We start from the raw sequence: 14,722 nt of genomic DNA on the forward strand, positions 1-14,722 counted from the left end.
AAATCCTCTCAAGCTTGGTCAGGTTGGATGGGGACCGTCGGTGGACATCTGTTTTCAGGTCTCTCCAGAGAGAGTTTGATAGGGTTGAGCTAAGTGTTGCTGCAAAGGGTCTGAATACTTGTGCCAGATATTTCAGTTTTTCTTTTTTGATAAATTTGCAAAAAAATTCTAAAATTCTGTTTTGTTTTGTTTTTTAATTCTATCTATCATATTGTCATTATGAGGTACTGAGTGTAGATTAATGAGAGAAAATGAAATTAAAAGATTATAACATCAGGCTGCAACATAACAAAGGTGAAAAACGTGAAGGGGTCTGAATATTTTCTGAATTTTAAATTAGGAGTTAGGTTAGCCCTTTGTCTATATGCTTCTTTTATTTCAGTTGGTAAATTAAGGCTGTTAATTCTAATTCTCTTTTGTTTGTTTGTTGTTTTGCTCTCACCTTGAAGCCAAACTCAGATAAATAAGCCTGTAAGGGCTGCAAATCTCTTGTTGGAGTCACTGAACTGCCCTCCACTGTTTCACCAGAGGGACTCACTGACACTGAGGGAACTTTTGGAGCATCCTGAAGACAATTAATCTGGATTAACATGGATTAACTACAAAATGAGGATGTGTTTTAACAACAGTACATACTATAGTTAAACAGTTAGTTGTAAATACATATGAAGGTGTCAGAATCTGAAAAGCTAGTATTTGGCTTGTATCTTGGATTTAATCCTCAAAACAGCCGAGAAAATTTTATCAAGCATGAAACTTATGAGATTTTTCTTTACATCATTTAACATATTTAAACTTTTAAAACTTCATAGCTGTGGGATCTCAGTCTTGTAAATGTAGGAGGAGAAAGAAAAGAAAGAGAAGCTGAAAATCATTTTGATGAAGTGCAAAGGTTGAATAACAAACTGTGTGATGGTAAATGTTTGGGAAAAGTAGCTAGGGGCTGAATTCCTCACACACATTGAATACGTGCTGTCCTGTTACAGTGCATTAGGTAAAAGCTTCCACCAGGTGGCGTTATGTCACTGATTACACTGTGGAGTAAATTTACACACTGAAGAGAGATTGGAAATCCTCACGTCCTCGTAGATCAGAGGAAACGGCTGCAGCCTCCATGTGGAGCGAGCAGGCACACCAGCACCTGGAGGTCGTGGGAGCATCCGAGTGTTTCTCTCAGAGCAACGTGGATGTTGATGCCTCCTCTGCAAAGCATGAAGCTGCTTTCAGATCAGCTTTGGACGAGCAGCATGACGAGAGGCACATGTTGTTTCACATGAATAGCTGTCCTGATAATTAAAATAATCTGCATAGAAAGAAGTTTCTTCCTTCATTTTCTGTCCATTCTTGTACCAGATGTAGGAGGGACGACGAGCTGGTAGATTGATCTGATCGCCTGAACCTGAAGGTCTGGATCTGTCAACACTGAACAGAAATGTCACACATACACACACAAACACACACTTTAAGATGGTGAAGAGAAAAAAAATGCTTTCATTAAAAAGTCATCCCATTCAAAAGTTACCTGTGACAGTTAGAGACTCAAGGTGAAGCGGTCGTTTTCCCTCCCCCGGAGCTGATTCCTCACCTGGGGTGCTGTGAAGGACAGGCTGGAGCAGGGAGGCTGTGTGCTGGGATGTGTGGGTGGGGGGTGGGAGGCCTGGGGGGGGGTTGTGCTGATGGGAGGAGGAGTGAGAAGTGGCTGTGTGAAACTCTGTGTGGATGCTACTGATGTGGCTCTGTGAGGAACCAAAGCAGGGCTCTCTCTCTTTGTCTCTAACATGAGCCCTTTTTTTTCTTTTTTAATCTTTTCCTTTAAACTTGGGCGTTTACCAGACAGTTGTGTTTGTTCAAAGTGTGAAGAGGAAGGAAGCCAGTCCATTTCTAACAGTTTGTGACTGCAGAAGTGCCAGACAAGAAACTTCCCTCTCAAGACCATATCCTCCTCCCCTTCAAGGCGTTGCTCTTTACACGTTTCATGTTGTTTTACAGTTCAGCTTTGAGACTCAACATCGATTAGAAAGGTGACATGACATACAGATGTTCTGTATGTTTTCTACCTGCTAATGTGTTTTAGCTTCTCTGAAGCCCCAACAGAGAGAGGAGAGGACCAGCTATGAGTTTCACGGCAGCAGCAAGTGGATTTGTTGTTTTTCTTCTTTTTGTGCCAGGTATTGTAAGTTTACTTTTACATCTTTGATATTTTGCTGGTGCTTTAATCAACTTACTTTAAAACTTTAGTTTAATGCAGCAATGAAAAAGAAATCATCATACATGTCATGGCTGTCTCCAAGAATTTTAAAATCATCTCATGGTTATTCATCAATACACAAGAGATTCTATGGCAGAAGCCCTCTGGGGCCTGCTGAAGGTGAAAAAGGAAGGTCATGATTTCACCAAATTGGACAGATTTCACCTGTCTCACCTCTGTCTCAGCAGAGGCTTGTGCAGCCAGGGGCTTCATCTTCCAGTCTGCAGCTGGGTGCTGTCATCCACAAAAGTGTCATCTCATGTCTCCACCATCCAGCACAGCTCTGTTCCTCTGAAAAGACTTTTCAGGAGAGGAAGATGTTTGTAATCTCTGTTTAGGAGACGTTCATATCACTGTGGCTGTGATGTGTGGAGCAGGTCTGGGATCAGTTCACAGTCCATTCAATCAGCTCTTTCATCTTAACAAGAATGGAGTTTCCTCTGTTGTAGAAGTGAACTGCAGGTTTGATTTTCATTGTGAATTGGATGAACTGACAATAAATTGATCCCAAGAATTTATGGAGCCTCATGATGCTCTCCCATCAGTGTGCCATGTCCATGTATAGATGATACTGATGAACATTAGAGTCATCTCCATGTTGTGTGGCTGGTTGAAATAGTTTTTCACACCTCAGTCATCAGCTTCTCTCTGCAGTTTCCTGTCACAGTTCACACAGCAGCAACAAGACCACAGTGTCACCAAAATAAAATACACTCAGTATTTGATGTCCTGCATGTTGCCCTTCTCATAATTGATGTTCTACCATTAAAGCTGTTCAGTAAAACTACCTCTCTTATCTGGCAAATAAAAATAACACTGATTGGCCCAACGTTTGTCATTTAACATGTTTACAACAGTGAAGTATCGCTGCTGCACTGCTCCACCACAAGGAGAAAATTATTTTGAAAGTCAACGTTTATTCTTAAACTGCCAGAATGCTGAACGTGGTCTGGCAAATGGCAATTCTGAGTTTTTTGTTAGTTTCATATTCAACACCTTTAATCACAGAGACTCAGAACAGAGAGCAACAAGAGAATCAGCTTCATCTGAGAGTTTTTTTTTATTCTCCCTGCTTTCAATAGAAAAGGAATATAAGAGCCAAAAGCCACAGCACCCAGCAGCAGCAAATACTCCTGTGTCCTCAGAATAATAATTTAGAATAGACAAATAATTAGATGATCGAGCTGTCGTTAGGTCGACACAGAATGAGGAACTGCTGCAGCAGATCAGCAGTTTGAAGCTCGTCCAGCTTCCTTTTTCTTAAGATCGTCTTGGTGTCAAGATGCTCTTTGTCTCATTGACTTCCAGTGGAGCTGAGATCATGTGACTCCTCAAGTGATTTTGCTCAGCAATTTAACGCTGGTGTTCATTTTATGACTAAAAGTATGACTGAAAGTATTTGTCAACAACTCTCTTTTTAGGATAAAAACAAGATGAAAACTAAACAAAAATGAATCCCGTTTTTGTTTAGTTTAGTTTTTTTTATTAGCAAAAATGATGACTAAATATAATGACATTTTTTGACAGACATGCCAGAATTAAAAAAAATAAATAAATAAAACACAGCTCCAGACCCCAGTCTGGAAGGGAACAGACATCTGGGCAAACTTTACTTTTAATATCAAATACAGCATAAAAAGAAAAGCTGGATACAAAATGCATGAAACTATAATAAGGGATGTAGATCAATATGTGCAAAGGTCACTAAAAAAATCAATGTAATGAAGAACTGTTTTTAAATGATTCAGTGGCATTAGATTAAAGCTTTTATTTTCATTGATTATAATCACTTTGGTTTTGTAAACAAAAACAAAATCCAACTGACTAAAATGTGATTAAAACAAAAATTCATTTTCGTTAAAAGATTATTACTAAAACGAAATAACAACTGGCTGTCAAAATTAAGTGTGGTCCAAACTTAATTTCCTGATTCGGCTCCATCACAGATGAAAGTCTGTTCTCTAATGTTTTTTTGAATCTGATTGTGGTTTCTGATGTGCTCTGTGTTACAGTGGTGCAGGGACAGGATGGCTTGGGAGCGACTTACACTCCTACTAAGATCTGTGCCTTAAAAGGATCAACAGTGGAAATGCAGTGCAACTACACATACCCAAACAGTGGAGAAGAAGCAGTTACTGGTGTTGAAAAAGCACTATGGTTTACTAAGGAGGATAATGAACCTGTGGATCTGAGGTCAGAGTCAGAGTATGAAGGTCGTGTGGAGTATCAGGGTAATGATCAGTATTATAGCAGTAATAAGCCGTACAACAGACTGAGAATCAGTGACCTGAGAGAGAGCGACTCAGCTGTGTACAAGTTCAGGTTCAGAACAAACCAACCAGGAGGGGAATACACTGGTGAACCTGGAGTCTCTTTAAATGTCACAGGTAACATTTTCATCAGATGACTTTTTAATTCAGTTCCACATAATGCCAGCATCTAGGATACTGTGTGTGTGTGTGTGTGTGTGTGTGTGTGTGTGTGTGTGTGTGTGTGTGTGTGTATGTGTGTGTGTGTGTGTGTGTGTGTGTGTGTGTGTGTGTGTGTGTGTATGTGTGTGTGTGTATGTGTGTGATTGAAAATTTAGTGACCAATGACATTTCTGTTCCATGTTCATGAACCCAGGTCTCTGGATAGAGGTGACCCCATCCACGGTTTCTACCTGGGCAACGATGAAGTGTCTCAGCAGCTGTCCTCTAGCTGCTCGTCCTTCCTACATCTGGTACAAGAATGGGCAGAAATTTAAGGAAGGAACTTCTCCTTCCAATACAGATTATTTTAATTATGAGGACAGCTATTCCTGTGCTGTAAAAGGACATGAGGATTTCCACTCTCCTTCAGTGTGTGAGTTTTCTCCACAGTGTCTCAATAACATAGCGCCACCTGGTGGAAGCTTTTAGTGAGCCCTAAAACAGACAACGTGCAGCAGGACATACAAACTCTTTAACATCCTGAGGGGGAAGGTTTTGAAGGTTTTCATCCAATCAAGGTATCATTTATCAAAAGTCTTGTCTGGCTCTAGTATCTAGGTCACATTCCTTGGTTCAGGTTTTCTGTCATTGATTCACCAGCCGGAACACAAATCATCATCACTGCCACTTAGGGAGACTGGGGTAAGATAAGCCATTTTTCATATTTAGGATCACTACATCAAGGCAACACTGTAAAAATTTTTCCCGTTAAATAACGGTAAACTGCTGGCAGCTACAGTTGCCAGCATATTACCGTTAATTATCTAAAACAACAGTATATTACCGTAAAAAATATTATAGCACTGTACTGTAAAAAAATTACAGTATATTACTGTTACAATTTTTACGGTATATTACTGTAAAAATATTACGTTACCATACTGTAGAGAAAAATAACAGTACAATACCACAATATTTTTTATGGTAATATACTGTTGTAGATAATTAACGGTAATATGCTGGCAACTGTAGCTGCCAGTAATTTATCGTTATTTAATTGGGAAATGTGTTACAGTTAATTTACAGTTCCTACTGTGTTCTCCATAAGCAGTTTATTACTGTAAATGCATTGAAGAATGTGATCTTTACTGTAACACTGCTAGAAGCAAATTTCTTCTAGAAATTTCTCTAAAATTTTCCAAAAAATCACACAATTGGCATTCATTTTAATTTTCATTGACTAAGAAAATAATATTATTCAGTATCAGAACAAATATTTGTGTGTTTCTTGTGCTTATGGCTCAACATTTTATCAAATGGGGGTCTTTGGTCTAATTTGTCAGTTAGGGGTCCTTGATGTAAAAAAGTTTGAGAACCACTGATCTAGATTACTAGGGAGAGAGAGAGAGAGAGAGAGAGAGAGAGAGAGAGAGAGAGAGAGAGAGAGAGAGAGAGACATGCAGTGACATGGCCAGTCTGAACAGTCTCATGCCTTAACATGGGCGCCGGTGAGGAAGTGGGCTGTGCTTTGAAGTGCTTCCATGTTTGAAAGAAATAAAGAGAGAGAGGTGGGGTGGGAGTTAAAAAGAGAAAATAATTCAAAAACATGTAGTATTATAATAGCAGAGTATTTACCTTTGACCAAACTCCAGTGTCCTTGTAGCTTCCTGTTGGTATTGCAGGTTGAACACATTGTAGGCGGTGAAAACTGCAGCAAGCCCTGAGATGAAGCTGGGGGTGATGCCTTCACAGATGACATGGCTTTCAATGCTGATCATCCAACATCAAGTTGTGACATTGTCACCAGCAACTGATGCAGACAGCAATTACAGGAAACAGTATTAAATATGGGTATCAGGGCATTTTTAAGATATTGGTATTTGCCACAACACACCTGATGATATTTTGACCAATATTCTCCTTTTCTGCTCCATATCAAGTGCCATAAGTTATACTGCTGTCAAATCATTACTTTCCACAATGTGGGATGGAAAAAATATCAATGACAGAACTGCATCCATGAGAGACCATAACAAAACATAAGTTTAAGGACAGATACAGAAGAGAGAAATGAGACAGACAGAATGACTTATGTTCTATACTCCATGCGTTGCTTATGTGACACTTACCCAGCAGTATCAGTCGTGGACTTGTTGGGAGGGTCCCTCCTTGTATCCCTCTGTTCTCTCATCGAAGTACGCCATCAGCAACTTTTTGGCTCTAATTTGCATCAACCTACATAACAAGCAAGTTTCCCCTCCCTAGGTGGAGAAGAAACATGATATCCCACACCAAATTGATTGCTTGGAACATCAATAATGTGACTATGAAAATCAAATAATTTGACACGTTACTGGTAATGTGGTTCAACAAAATGATACAATTTTGTCCACTTAGCAGCTATGCTCGCTAACTTTAACTGAAAACATTAGCATGCATGCTTGCAACATGTGGTTCACACCAAATAACATAAATTTGACTTTTCAGCAAAAGCACAGTCAATAAATAATGTATAAACAATGTATATTCAACACAAAATGATAAACTGCTGACTTTGCATTTACCTTGTTAAGTTAGCCATAGGAGCAAAATGGAGCTGAGCAGGGAAGCAGCAGGTGATGGAGCAGCATTGTGCTCAAATGAAATGTAGACTAAAGCTCCGTTGAGTGAAAAAGAAAAAATACTGTATTATACCGTAAAATGCTACAGTGGCTTGCTGTTATTTTTGTTCCTCAAACATTTACGGTATTCAACTGTATTTATGAATAATGGCACATGACCGTAGCATGTTGTTACAACGACTGTATTTTACCATGAAATCTTACAGTGGCCTACCGGCGCCAAAAGAATCAACATTTTCAGTATTTTACCGTTTTTAGAATTTACAGTACCTTACTGTTGGAATTTGGCTGTATTTTTACAGTAATCTTTTACAGTGAATCATAGTTTTGTCGCTAACTAATGTATCTGCATATATTTCAGGATGTTGTGCATCTCTTCAAACAAACAGAATGAGTGTAAACACAACTGTTTCCATAATATAGCATGTCCAAAAAAAGTGGTCTCGTGGCACAACTTACCCCGTGTATGGGGTAAGTTGAGCATAGGAGCAGGGTAAGTTGAGCCATAGTTTTCAATACAACAACTACACTAGGCGAAAAAAGTTCTGCACCGCTTTTTCCACCAATCGGTATTGTTAAATGGGAGAAATGATCAACTGAAAAAATATTGCAGGGGTTTTTGTCAAAAAAAAGTGGTCGCTTCCCACACAATTACCGGTGTCACTCATTCCAGAAATGCAAGATCCTTACAAGTTGTATCTCACTGGAAAGAGGACGGATCAGGCTTTACAACGGTATAAGATACAACACTATTGGGTATAAATAAAGGGGAGAAATTATAGATTGAAAAAGCAGTGCAGAACGTTTTTTGCCTAGCTTACAGTATATAAATTAATAAAACTATTTATGACAGTGTCCTAATATTTTGATGAGGATAAAAACAGTCCGACACTGTTCATTTTGTTATTAAGCAACTTTTAAAATGTATGTGTCCTCCAAGATAAGTTGCCAGATTAGAAGTAGAAAGTTGACCAATGTGTAGTATTTAAAATTTAGTGTCAAACAGAAAGATATGTTAAAACTATATACATGTTAATACTCCTGCCTGTTTAAGGTTGTGTGCTGGACCAGGACTGCATGTGTTTAATATGGATGGCCTCAGTAAGAATCAAAACCCCTTCTCCCTGTGTGTGTTAGTGAGCTATTCTCCAACCATCCAGCTACACAACATCACTACTGCTGTCAGTTTTCCATACAAGCTGCTCTGGATCACTGCAGGAAATGATGCACTTCTAACTGCTGTTGTTTAAAACCTGTCTCATCTTTCAGGTGGCCGTGGTCGAACCTGCAACAGAGTGACTTACACTGACAGAAGCATCTGTGCTGTGAAGGGCGCATCAGTGGACATTTCTTGTTCATACAACAGTTATCAAATTGATATTGGATCAAAATTCTGGTTCAGTCTCAAACATAGTTATCGATGGCGTTATTCCTCACAACCTGAGGACCTCAGTGGGGACTCCGAGTTTGGAGGTCGTGTCCAGCTGTTTGAAGAGAGAGGACGCTCCACTCTGAGAATCACTGAGCTGAGAGAGAGCGATTCAGCCGAGTATTGCTTCAAATTCAAAACATCAAACTTTGAATGGAGGAGCAGTTTACCTGGTACAACTCTGACTGTCACAGGTACTGCTGAACACAAACTGATACATTACACACAAATTTAATCTACCTAATGGCAAGAAAATGTGGTGGTGGAATAATTTCAACTTTAAAGAGATTATAAAAAAGTTTTGACACTCACCTATTCAGACTGAATTTATATCATCCATCAATTAATTTACTTAATACCTCAAAATATTTAACATATGGGAATTGTTATTTATCTCTTTATTTATTTGATACTGTACATTTGTGTATTTGAGTATTTTGTGACCTTTGACATTTCTGTTATATGTTCATATATCCAGATCTCCAGGTGGAGGTGATCAGATCTTCGATCCACCAGAGTTATACAGAGGCAGAGCTGAAGTGTCGCAGCATTTGCAGTCAAGCTGCTCGTCCTTTCTATGTCTGGTACAAGAATGAAGTGAAAATTATGGAAGGAACTTCTTCGCACTACACAGTCAAAATCTATCCTGATGACAGCTATTCTTGTGCTCTAAAAGGACATGAGGGTTTCCGCTCTCCTTCAGTGTGTGAGTTTATTCCACCACATGTCATTATCATGGTAACATAGCAGCATGTCAGAGTTTTCCACTGACATCTTTGCCTCTTATTACTGTCAGTTATTCAGCTTTTACAATTAATCAACATGACTATCAGCTTCATTCAGAGGCCTGCTTCTCTAACCTTTCAGATGCTGCCATCTCACAGCTGTTTTAATTGTTCCATGATAAAACACATCCTTCTTCTTTAATATAATGTATGTTAACATGATGTCCTCCAGATGCTTCGAAGGTTCCCTCAGTGTTGGTGAGGCCCTCTGGTGAAATAGTGGAGGGCAGTTCAGTGACTCTGACCTGCAGCAGTGATGCTAACCCAGCAGCTAATTATACCTGGTACAAGAAGAATGGAAATCCAGACCAGGAACCTTTCAGGACAGGACCACAGCTGGACTTTGTTTCCATCCAGTCCTCTGACTCTGGAGAGTTTTACTGCACAGCGCAGAATGAGCTGGGCGAGAAGACATCTGACTCCACCTCTATTGATGTGAAATGTGAGTGATATATAATCAGTTCAAAGTAATCATCATTTTTTTACCCTTTATTAACAATGTGAAGGTTTTGCTGAGTGTGTATTTTTTTCAGCTCTGCCTTACTTCACATTCAATCTGCTACTGTGCTTCAGTGAGCAGCTCTACTGCAGGAGATAAAGTGCCTTGCTTAAGGGACATTGAAGGTAGATGTTGAGGTAGAAGTTGAATGTTTACTAGGTCACTTTTCTCACTCAAATTTTCTCAGCTGTTGTGAGGATTGGAACCATCAGACTTGTAGTCACGCCACCCCATTTATTACTAATCTGATCATTTAAATCCAGTATATGCCATTGCAAAAAACACATTCTCACTTTTAACTTATTTTCCAGATGGTCCCAAGATGCCTTCAGTGTCGGTGAGATCCTCTGGTGAAATAGTGGAGGGCAGTTCAGTGACTCTGACCTGCAGCAGTGATGCTAACCCAGCAGCTACTTATACCTGGTACAAGAAGAATGGAAATCCAGACCAGGAACCTTTCAGGACAGGACGACAGCTGGACTTTGTTTCCATCCAGTCCTCTGACTCTGGAGAGTTTTACTGCACAGCGCAGAATGAGCTGGGAGAGAAGACATCTAACTCCTCCTCTATTGATGTGAAATGTGAGTGAAATGGAACTGCTTCTCAATATCATATGGAAAAATATATCCTAAATCAGTCACCTTTAGTTTTTATTAACCAGGAAAAGGTTTTGAGAGGTCTGCCTCGTTTTATATTCACTACATCACTGAATTTTAACACCACGTTTCCCCAGCTGCATTGAGGAGTAGAAACATCAAACATCTTGTGACATCATCTTCACAGCTGTTTATAACTAGCCTGGTTATTTACATCCAGTATGTGTCACTGCAAAAACACACACTCTCTTTCAGATCCCTTTTCATTTCCAGATCCCTCTGCTGGAAAACACATACAATATACAAATGCAGTCAGGGCGACTCTCCTCATCCTGATACCAATCGCTCTGTTTCTCCTGTATTTGTGCATCAGGTAACAGAATAAAAAATCCACCAGTTGTATTCAAAGATTCCTTTCATATTTTATGAGTTTTCATGAACTGTAGATTGTTGAATTTTTGTTTTTGGTTGATGAATTCAATCCAGGAAGAAGAAAACTCTCAACTCTGAGCAGAGCGACCCAGTACAGACTGTACAGGTGAGGGAAAGAGAGAGAGAGGGAGAGAGAGAGAGAGAGAGAGAGAGAGAGAGAGAGAGAGAGAGAGAGAGAGAGAGAGAGAGAGTGTATTTTCCTGTCTCATCTTGTGTGTCATCTCTCCCATCAGTCAGACTCTGATCCTGTGTATGAGAGCGTCGCTGCAGCACAGACAGAAGCCACAGAGGAGCAGGAAGACCAGGTGTAAAGTCCACTCAGGTCGGAGCCTCATAAAAAACCAGGACAGACTCAGATGAAAATGATGTTTACACTTTCAAAATGTAACTCCCCTTGATTTCTAATGATACTCTGTGCAGTCAGGGTGTGTTTTGTCAGATGTCAGGAGACACACAACCTTGAACACAACTCTGATGCCCTGAGTCTTTTTAGCCTCTTGTTCTGCAATGCTTTTTGTTCAACAAAGCCCACAGGGACTCATCTTTGTAAGAGTTATAGTTGCTTTACTTACTGCCTTTTTAAATGATTTAAACTTGAGCTTGAAAACCTGACCTGTGGCTCTGTACAGCAGCACACTGAAGCAGAAGACAGGAACAGAGCTGAAACATGGAAACATTGTGTTTAGGCTTTTTGCTGTAATAAATGTTAAATGTTACATTATACAAATAAAGAGATTCAGAACTAGTTTCTGTCTGTCTGCCTGTCTGTCTGTCTGTCTGTCTATCTACCTGACTGTCTATCTATCTGTCTGTCTGTCTATTTATCTGTCTGTCTGTGTGTCTCTACGTCTGTGTGTCTCTGTCTGCCTGTCTGTCTGGATAGATAGATAGATAGATAGATAGACAGACAGACAGACAGAGAGTAACGTGCGGTGGGGTCCTTGGCATGGCCAAGAGTCAATTAACGAAGCAGAACTCAAATTGGATAGCGCATGCATATGAAATATCTATTATACAACACGTAGATCAGACCGAGCAATCTCATTGGTCAATCAGACGTTTAGAATGTCCTCAAAATCCTAGCCGTGCTCAAATGAAAAATACCTCATCACTGAAAATATCATACCTATATCTTATTGCCCGAGTCTGTGTGGTTTCCATGGCAACACGAAAGGTTTCGCTGAAACCCGCATCAAAAGCCACTGTCAACTTTGTTAGCCTGCATAATGGACCGTTTTGTTGTCAATTTTGATTTATTTGGCAACCGAAGTTTGGATAGATGGCTGATGAGGAAGACAAGACAGAAGAGAAAAAGGAGAGATACGCGAGAGTGACAAGTGAAGAGCTGGATCAGCTGGAGAGGTCAGGAAATTAAGGCAGTACGGCCCGGTCAACCTCTTGGGCTGTCAAATGTGTGCAAGACTACAGTGGTCCCTCGCTATAGCGCGGTTCACCTTTCGCGGCCTCGCAGTTTCGCGGATTTTTTTTAGTGCAATTTTGCATACTTTTTTTTTTTTTTTAAACAGCGCATTGTGTTCTGCGTCCTGATTGGCTAAGGGAGAGCCGCGCATTGTGTTTTGCGTCCTGATTGGTTAAGGGACTGTAGACCATTGTCAATCAATCTCCTCCGTGCAGTGTCTCCTGTACAGTACAGAATGTACTCATTCTATAATACTGGACTTATTTTTCTACAAAGGTTTGAACTTTCAGAGTGTTTAAACAAGAGAGAAAAGTGAGAAAATGATAATGCCTGTCTGAGAAAAGTGTATAAAGTGTGTAGTGAGGGGTTTTACAGCCTTAAAACATCTATAATAATTGTAAAAAATAAAGCTGACTACTTCGCGGATTTCGCCTATTGCAGGTTATTTTTAGAACGTAACCCCCGCGATAAACGAGGGACCACTGTACCTGCAAAAACACCGTGAAAAAAACAGATTTTTTTCAACTGAAAGTAAAGAAGAGCTAAACAAGATCCTCCGTGAATTTTATGGAGCTTAATTTCTAAGCGGAGTCAGCAGCACAGACAGGACCTGCTGAGGCAGATTCAGCACCACGGACAGTACCCGCCACAACAAATTCAGCAATACGGACAGTACCTGCTGAGGCAGGTTCAGCACCATGGACAGTACCCGCCAAAGCAAGCTTAATTTCTCAGCGGAGTCAGCAGCACAGACAGGACCTGCTGAGGCAGATTCAGCACCACGGACAGTACCCGCCACAACAAATTCAGCAATACGGACAGTACCTGCTGAGGCAGGTTCAGCACCATGGACAGTACCCGCCAAAGCAAATTCAGCACCAGAGACAATGCCTGCTGAAGCGGAGTCAGCACCACGGACAGTGCCCGCCTCAGCAAATTCAGCACCACGGACAGTCCCGCTGAGGCAGAGTCAGCACCACGGAAAGTCCCTACTGAGGTAGATTCAGCACCACCGACAGTACCTGTAAGATTTTCCACAGAGATGTGCAGCTATAACTTTGTTCTTGTTATTAATGTGTTAATGTTATCAGTTATTAATAAGCCTATTAATCGTTATTATGAGTTTTCTTGTGAGTTTCATAGGCCATTGATTTAATTAATTTGTCAATTTGTTTGCATCTGTACATTGAAATGAACATTTAATAAATCAACACATCTGTGAAAACTGTCGTCTTTATTTCAGAGGTAAATTGAAAACAGCCTGAAAAGGTGATTAGCAAAAGCCCCTGTAAGGTGGGGTTGAAATTATATAACTCTGTTCAGCCTTAATGCGACTGCTTACTGTCATTACTTTTGCTGCTTAGCCACATTAATTGGAGCTGAAGTTAAATTGGAGTGACACACCCCCAGCTGAAATAAAACATCTGCCTCGCGCGGCACGCGAACATGAACGGTGTGTTCCTTGGTTGGGATTGGTCAGGTTTTAGGCAAGAGGAGTTCGATTGGTTAAAGTAATATCGGGTAAGCCAATAAGATGCAGAATAGCCTGGGAGTCATCACAGAGATTTAATGTGATGGAGATTTAACTTAAAGACTGAGAGAGAAAAAAATATTCAGTAGTACACGAATGGTGTCAAAAAATAAATAAATAAAAAAAATAATAAAAAAAAGCTTTTCATTCAGGGGAGCCCCCTAAAGCCCTCCCTTGAACACGGGTCTGAACTTTTGCATGAATGCTTAAGCGTGATAAAATAGGCTAATGCAATACAGGTCCCTCACGTTAAAATGCATCAAAACTGTAATACTTTGTTTTAAATGCATATGACTCAGGGATGTCAGTTTCACGTAGCCAATACGGGTCGGGTACATTATTTTAATTAATACTTGCGGTCCGAGTTGCAGTCAGGTTGGTTGAAAACGTCGGGTGAGTGCGGGTCGTTTATATGTGTACCCGCGTACCACTGGCGTGTATGCGCGCGTGTCTGTGTGTGTGAAGGAGAATGACCGAGAATGACTGAGAAAGAGCGCCATGCAGAGATGAATGAACGGAACAGTTAATTATGATTATGATTATTATTATTGTTATTATTATTATTATTATTATTATTATTATTATTATTATTAAATATTTATATTTCATGACCGTTGGGGGGGGGGGGGGGGGTGTTTGGGGGATGTCGGATGTTTACTGGATAGGACTGTTCTGCCAAAGCCATGCACTGGGCAGTGAAAGCTCCTTTTTTGAGGTGCCTCTCCTCAGACTGTATTTGGAAGGAGACAC

The 14,722-nt window shown here is 40.2% G+C and overlaps 2 long non-coding RNA genes across 2 annotated transcripts; one reads left to right on the forward strand and one right to left on the reverse strand.

Annotated features, from left to right (window-relative positions):
• Positions 1-793: 793 nt before the first annotated feature.
• Positions 794-14,414, reverse strand: LOC115366134 (uncharacterized). Its single transcript, XR_003928815.1, has 3 exons — positions 14,298-14,414; positions 3,034-3,038; positions 794-804 (listed from the first exon to the last, which is right to left on the reverse strand). It is a non-coding gene; the product is annotated as an uncharacterized LOC115366134 (long non-coding RNA).
• Positions 10,890-11,350, forward strand: LOC115366136 (uncharacterized). The gene is made up of 3 exons (XR_003928816.1): positions 10,890-10,962; positions 11,076-11,127; positions 11,255-11,350. It is a non-coding gene; the product is annotated as an uncharacterized LOC115366136 (long non-coding RNA).
• Positions 14,415-14,722: the final 308 nt, after the last annotated feature.

This window comes from Myripristis murdjan, chromosome 1, assembly GCF_902150065.1.
Source record: "Myripristis murdjan chromosome 1, fMyrMur1.1, whole genome shotgun sequence".
In the NCBI taxonomy this organism is placed as follows: domain Eukaryota; kingdom Metazoa; phylum Chordata; class Actinopteri; order Holocentriformes; family Holocentridae; genus Myripristis; species Myripristis murdjan.